Raw genomic sequence first — 7,932 nt, forward strand, 5'->3', positions numbered from 1 at the left:
AATTGAACTGGATCCTGAATTCTTCTAGTCTTCTGAAATATCTGGCTACAAATCTCCAAACTAATGTTTTCGATTTTTTCCCTCATTTTTATTTGAAATCATGGAGAACTAAAACCACCTTTGTTCCTGACCCCTAAAAACTAAAGCTGGACAACTAGATTTAAACTTAAGAGACATCACCACAATAACATGCCTGTTGCTATGTAAGCCACTCAGAAGGATACCTGAACACTCAATGACATCATCAGAAACACTTCAAACAGCAAAAGATGCTCTGACTCTGACATCTAAAAATCTTCTTGACTGGCTGCCCCCTAGGCTCAGGAACTGGTTTGTAATTTGCTCCAAATATTAACCTTGTTTTTCTTTTTGTTTCCATAGAAATGCCTCTGTTAAATACTTGATTCCCTACTTCCACAGTATAGGCCTAGCTTTGGGGGCCCACCTGCATCACTGCCTCCTAAAATGAATTTAACTGGACTGATCTATTATCAGGACAATGAGATGGAACAATCTACCACCTCAGCTTCTGGACTATGAAACTTCTTAAAGTTTAAAAGGTGGGATTGTGGGGGGTCAGAATTGGCCACCCCAAAATGCGTCTCTTTGGCATAAGGATTATTTGGGGCTGGTTACTTTTAAGAAACTACAGACAGGGGAACAGTTCTGAAAACCGAGTAGAAGTTGTCCTTTGTAAGAGACATTTATATTTGTAAGGGAACTTTCATTTGTGAAGTTATCTCCCTCTCTGTACAAGGAATAAGAGGATGATCTTATCTCTAGAAACTCTAATCAATGTGGAAGGCAAGGACTTAAATCTGCATACTAACCTTACTGTTTACTGTGCTTTTCTGGTAAATTCCCATAACTGACTCCCCCTACCCCCAACATTGTCCTCTGTCTTTAGCTGAAGATGGTATTTAAGCTGGCAGCCTTGGCCACATGGTCAAGTTACCCAGTTTTCCTGAGTTTCTTCCATGTATACATGTTACAAAGCTTTGTTTGATTTTCTCCTGTTATTCTGTCTCATGTCAATTTAATTCATAGCCCAGCCAGAAGGATCCAGAGTGGCTAGAGGAATTGTCTTGCTCCCTGACACGCCTCTATGACAAGAGGTCCTGGTGTAGCTCTGGGGCTCATCATTTGAAGGGAAAAGCCAGATGGGGATGAGAGAGAGGGAGGGTGACTGTGTACCCCCACCCTGAGCTATGGGGACTACTCAAGACATGATGCCCCAGGCTTCTGCTTGTCCAAAAAAGGGCTTGCATGTATGTGTGTGTGTGTGTGTGTGTGCAGTGAGGAATCACTGCAGAAGAATGCAGTGGACTCAGCAATTCCCAGGGAACAAAATATAGATAGAAGGGAAAGAGAAAGAAGGGGACAGGGAGGCTGGAATAGGAGAGGGAGGAGGAGGGACTTGGGCAGAGACCCCGCCCCCAGCCCACATGACTCAGGAGGCTCTCCTGCCCAGGAGGAGGCTCAGCACAGAGCGCAGAAGGACAGCAGTGCTTGTGAGCCTTTCTGGGGCATAAGCTCTTCTCACGGAGGGAAGGTCAGAGCAAGCAGCAGACGCCATGGAGACCCCTTCAGCCACCACCCACAGAGGGCACATCCTACATGGGTTCCTGCTGGCAGGCGAGAGAGGGCAATTCCCTGAGGGTGGGCTGGAGACGGGAGAACAGAGAACTTCTGGGGTCTCCTGGGGAGGACAGGGCTCTGAGAGGGGACAGAGGTCTTCTGTTTGGACACGATGGGAGAGGACATGGGAGCAGAGTAGGATTGGGGGAGGGGACCCAGCAAAAGGAAAATCTCATGATCTGGAAGGGGTGAGGGGCAGGAAAGCCTCAACTGCTGTACCTATTCAAGTTAGGTATCACTGGCCAATAATATTTGAAATTTGATGATAATACTAATAATTTATTAGAGGATGACAGCAGAAAAAACTTAACTCGGGACACTAAAAATTGTCTTTACCCACAACCCTCAGAAATTGACAAATAAACACCAGGATGTGGAGGGCCCTGGGAACACTCGTCCATTCACCCACAGGTGTTTGCAGCCCATTCCAGGCCTTAGGGGAACAAGATCAGAGAAGTCCCTGCCCTCAGGAACTCACACCCTGTGGGGATGAGGAGAGAGAAGCAAGAGATCTAGAATGTGATGTCAAGGACTGACATTGTCATGAACGGAAGAGAGCAGGGAAAGGTCAGAAAGTGAAGATGGAGGGTCTTCAGAACAGATGGTCAGGGAAGGCATCTCCCAAGGATGCCTGTGAGAGTGAGCAGGGTGCTGAGGGCAGGGAGGGAGTGAGCTGGGCAGACACCCGAGGAAGAGTGTTAGGAACTGAGGAAATAAGAAGTTCAAATGGGCTGAAGTAATGGTGGTCATGTTGCTGAGCTTGACCAGTGGACACACACACACACAAACTCCAAGTCTAAGACATGAAGAGACCTGCTCAGGACCCAGGGCCTCATCTTTCCATCCCAATATATATGCCCAAATATTGATTGATCTCTCTCTCTTCCCTCCTAGTCTCACTCTTAACCTTCTGGAACCTGCCCACCAGTGCCAAACCCATTATTGAATCAGTGCCGACCAATGCTATTACAGGGATGGAGGTTCTTCTCTTTGTCTACAATCTGCCTGAGGATCTTGCAGGCTGTGCCTGGTACAAAGGGGACAAAGTAGATCCCAAACTTGAAATTGCATCATTTGGAATAAATACATCAAAAATTACCCCAGGGCCTGCATACACCAGTCAACACAAATTATACCCCGATGGATCCCTGCTGTTCCGGAACGTCATCCCAGAGAACACAGGATACTACACCCTACTAGTCACGAGGAAGAACTCCCTAGTTGATACAGCAATTGGACAGCTCCACATATACTGTGAGTGATTCCTCTCTGTCCTCCGGGTGTTGGGTGGGATGATTCTACTTCACACACACAGGATTGACAGGCCTGGACTGGGCCTACATCCCCCTCTGCATTATGTCTCATGTACAGATTTGAACATTTACTGCAGGACACAAACAGTGGAGAAAAACATCAAAAGCTTGGAATTTCTTTCCTGGAATCTGGACCCTGTAGACATCCCCTCCAGAGAGATGGGCTGGGCTAACTCAGCAGAGGGAGATGAGTCTCAGTGCAGCCCCTTGGGGTGCTCTCTGGGACCATGGCCCTGAGGTAGATCCTGCAGGATCAGAGCCTGGCCTGAGGGGCCCCGTGGGATCCGCACAGAGAAACTCAGCCCTGAGAAGTCCCTGTCCGGACACCTGTCCCAGGGCTACTGACTCCAGTGACCCTGGGGAGCCTGTGCTAGGGCTGAGTTGTGGCCTCCTGGGCAGGGCTGACAGGGAGCAATGTTTTCCCGGCCATCCCAGTCCCAAGGCTCCTGAGCTGGTCACCAGCCAGGGCTCAGCCCCAAGAGCCACATCTGGGCAGGGACACAGCCTGATCCTTCACCTGAGACTCAGCATGGAGAGCACAGGTGGACAAGGTCCCCAGGCCATTAGCTGACAGCCCTGGGGACCTTAGCAGACTCCAGAGGAAGGTCAGTTCCCCAGGGAGGAACAGAGGAGAGAAGATGCTGCTGGCAGCTCCTCACCCACCAGGGATCAGGTCCAGGGGCATTCTCTCTTGGAAAGTAACAACAACAGATGCCACTTATTCAAGAAGCTCCCCTCTACCAAGATTAAGTGAATATTTTAAGGTTAACTCACTGACGACCTGCAGCCAAATATTTATCCTACTTCGTTGAGGGGAAACTGAGGCACAGAGAGATATCATCTCTGAATCAGAGTCACATAGACCATGAGGGGCAGATCAGTCACAGGAAGACACAGCCCCATCCTCCCTTTCAGCAAAGGGGCCTTATTAGGTGTGTGTGGACCCCAAGACAAGCTGTCAGTTCAAGTCCTTTCTTCTTAGGCATCCCCAGCACAGAGAGAGACATTCTGGTCTAGGGGGTGGCAGCAAATGGAGAATTCATCCGTGTTTACTCAAGAACTAAATTACCTGCATCAACAATCAGTCAGTGCAGGGAACATCCAGACCACCACCTCAAGTGGCCCATCCACACCTCTCTGCACTGGACTTGATGTTACTTATTTGTTTCCTGATGTGTTGGGGTGACTGCCACTGGAGTCTAAAGGAAAAGACTTTGACATCTCACTTGCCACTCTACACCTGTGTCCAGCACAGGACCCACATGGAACAAACTCTCATTATTCTGCTGATGAAGGAGGAAGGAATGAATGGTGAATGAACGAATGACCCAAATTCTCTTCAGAGACTGGAATCTGGATGCAAAGTCTTTGGAATTTTCTCCACCCAGGACAGGTTCTCTGACCCTCCAGGGGGCTGAAGCCCATGTGTCAGACCTGTTACTGCTCTCTAGGGAAATACTCCTTCCCACAGTTAGTCTGAGACCCTGAGGTATTGATCATAATTTTCACATATGAAAGAATTTAAACTTCTCCTCAAATTTCTGTGTCTTTACCACCAAACACAGATGGTCCACAAGTATGAGATTTGCAGCAAGTTCAGAGACAGAAGAGAAATTAAAGACCAAGGGCAGAGGTCAGGTTCTGCTGCCAAAGCCAGGCAGCTCCTGCCTGTCCCCTCACTCTTTTCTGGAACATTCTTTGGACTTTATCATTTATTGAGTCACTGGCTCATGTCTGTCACAGTCACCTGAGAAGATCTGATCCACTTCTTTTCCCTAAGGCCTGTGTACTCACCTGACCACCTGACTTGCTCCTGGTCCTCATGTGTTGTTTACGCTCAAACCACAGACCCACCTTACCCATCTGTAGAAGAATCTGGAATATGGTACCTCAGAGAAAACATACCTCACTGGGTGATGGAGGTGTCTTCAGTGGGAAGGAATCAGCCCTGGTTGCCCAGGCAATCAGCTGATCAGTGAAGAACCAGCAGAGGCATGGAGGGTTGCCTTAGGGGGGCTCTCTAATTCTCATCCTCTTTCTTTTCAAGACCAAACCCTGCTAACACACTGACACTTGAGAAAGTCCGTGCTTTCTCCCAGACAAAGAGCAGGTGGCTTTACATTCTCTGAGTTCTATGATCCTCATGCATTTGTCTTGAGGTACACAAACCTGCCTTATTCTTTCAAGGACTCAGGTTAACTGAGAGGTGAGATGCCAACTCTGATTTGCCCATTGTTCAATCAGGTTATTTGGTTTTGTAGCTGTTTTTGTGTTTAGCAGTTCTTTGTATATTCTGGATATTAACCTCTATTGATATATAATTTGCAAATCTTCTCTCCCATTCCAAATGTCACTTTTCTCCCTGTTGATTGTGTCCCTTAGTGAACTGAAGGGTTTTTTTTTTGATGAAGTACAATTTATCTGTTTTTCCCTTTTTTGCCTCTGTTCTTAGTGTCACATTCAAGAATCCACATGATTGTCACATGACAATCCAATGTCATGAAGATTTCCCCCTATATTTTCTTCTAAGAGTTTTATGGTTTTAGCTCTTACTTAAGAATCTGAGCCATTTTGAGTTAACTTTTGCATATGGTGGAAGACAATGGTCCAACTTCATTCTTCTGCACGTGGATATCCGATTTTCCAACACTGTTTGTTGAAAAGACTGTCCTTTCTCCACTGAATGGGCTTGGTTCCCTTGTCAAAATCATCTGATCACATACTCAAGAATTTATTTCTGCATCTCTATTGTATCCCATGGCCTATATGTCTGTCTTTATGTCAGTGCTACACTATTTTGATTCTTTAGCTCTGTGGTAAGTTTTGAAATCAGAAAGGGTGTGTCCTCAAATTTTGTTCTCCTTTTTAAAGATTGTTCTAATTATTCAGAGCCTCTTGAATTTTAGGTTGGAATTTTTGATTTTGCAAAAATTTCATTGGGATTTTCATAAGGATTATATAAATATGCAGACACTTTCGGGTATATTGGGAGCTTAACCATATTGATTCTTCCCATCCATGAACAAGAACTTCTTTCCATTATTCATGCCTTCTTTAGTTTCCTTCAGGACATTTGGGAGTTTTCAGGATATACATCCTTCCCTTCCTTGGTTAAGTTTATTCCCAAGTATTTTATACTTTTTCATGTTATCAAAAATGGATTTGTTTTCTTAATTTCTTTTTTGCATTGTTCATTGTTATTGTATATAAATGTAACCGATTTTGAGTGTTGATTTTTGTCTCCTGCAACTTTGCTGAATTTGTTTATTGGTTCTAACACTTTGTGCATGTGTATGTGGGTGGATGGGTGAAATCTTTAGGATTTTCTACGTATAAGATTATGTCTTCTGCTAAAAGAGATCATTTTTCTTCTTCCTTTCCAATTTGGATGCCTTTTATTTCTTCTTCTTGCCTCATTGTTGTGGCTAGGACTCCTGCACTATGTTGAATGGAAGTGGTGAAAGCAACATCCTTGTCTTGTTCGTGACTTGAGAGGAAAGTTTTCTGTGTTTCACTGTTGAGTGTGATGTTAGACCTTTCCTTTATTACTGTTGTCATATTGAGTAGTTTCCTTCTATACCTAAGAGTCTCTGTCTTTTGTTAAAACCCTAACACCACTTCTCTCTAGAGATTTCCTTCCCTGTGACATTCAATCCGTAGACCAGGAAGTAAAAGTCCTCCTCAGAGTAAGAAATCCTTTAGATGAGAAGCTCTTCAGGTCCTAAGGCTGTGAAGACTGGGTGGGGCCATCCTCATTCCCTAATAAATTAGTTAACAAGAACTAAATACCTTCCCACTTTATGTAACCTTCCCTTGGCCCCAAAGAATGACAGAGCTGGCAAGCCTGCCTTCCCCAACATACACGGAAGTGTTCATAGGGAACGGGCCCTGATCTTTTCTCTAGTCAAAGAAAGTTCGAGGGAAAAATCAATGAAAGTTCATGAGAAAAATTCCACCTGATGAGATTGTAGGACATGTGGGATGAGAAGAGGTTCCTGTTGCTGATACTACAGAGATGTCCAGGGGAATTGATCAGGGACCATCCAGGGGTGATATAGGGGTCAAAGAGGGAGGTGGTGCCCCCTTCCTACAGATCATCACCTGAACAAAGACACTCATCCTTCTACAGGGGCCAGGGCCATCATCTGCATCACCTTTACAGAGTGACTGAGATCTCTGAGGAAGGAGCTGGTCCCAGGCCCCAGGCCCACTCTCAGTCAGTCACCTCCTCTGTTTCTCCACAGACCCAGTGTCAAAGCCCCTCATCCGAGTCAGCATAGAACATAAGGACCCCAGTCACAGAACATAAGGACCCTGTGTATCTGACCTCCCTCACAAATGACACCAGGATCTCCACCCAGTGGTTCTTTAATAACTAGAGCCTGTGGCTGACAGAGAGGATGAAGCTGTCCCAGGACAACAGCACTGTCACCATACACACTCTCAGGAGGGAGGATGCCAGGTTTATCAGTGTGAGGTCTCCAACCCGGTCAGTTCCAGTAAAAGTGACCTCCCCAGGCTGGATGTGAGGTATGAGTCTGACCCTCAGGCCCTCTTACCCTCATCTATGCTATTAAACTCTGAATAGATTTTTTTCTTATCTGTAAAATGATGGTTCTGAAGCATTTTTCAAGTAGAGTTGCTGTAATAGCCAATGATGAAGGTGGAAATTCCATAGAATACTCGCATTGAGTCAATAAATGCAGAACAATGTGAACTGACTTTGTCATTATTGTTGGCTTAAGGTCACATTCCACTCCAGATCCCAGTTCTTGTGGGTCTCACTGGCACCATCGCCACAGCAGAAGGACAGGTGGTCGTTGTGCAATGAGGGGTGGGAGCCCATGATAAGCTCTCAGGAATCACAGCTCTATCCCTCCTCCAGTGGATGGCACCTGGACTGTGACACAGACAGTGGGAATAGATAGGAGGACATCCATGGGGGTATCAACATTGATCTTTTTCTCCCCATCTGATTCTT

The 7,932-nt window shown here is 45.8% G+C and overlaps 1 pseudogene; it reads left to right on the plus strand.

Moving 5' to 3' along the window:
- Positions 1–1,574: 1,574 nt before the first annotated feature.
- Positions 1,575–7,323, plus strand: LOC124232763 (carcinoembryonic antigen-related cell adhesion molecule 6-like; annotated as a pseudogene).
- Positions 7,324–7,932: the final 609 nt, after the last annotated feature.

Source organism: Equus quagga, unplaced genomic scaffold (genome assembly GCF_021613505.1).
Source record: "Equus quagga isolate Etosha38 unplaced genomic scaffold, UCLA_HA_Equagga_1.0 112452_RagTag, whole genome shotgun sequence".
Classification (NCBI taxonomy): domain Eukaryota; kingdom Metazoa; phylum Chordata; class Mammalia; order Perissodactyla; family Equidae; genus Equus; species Equus quagga.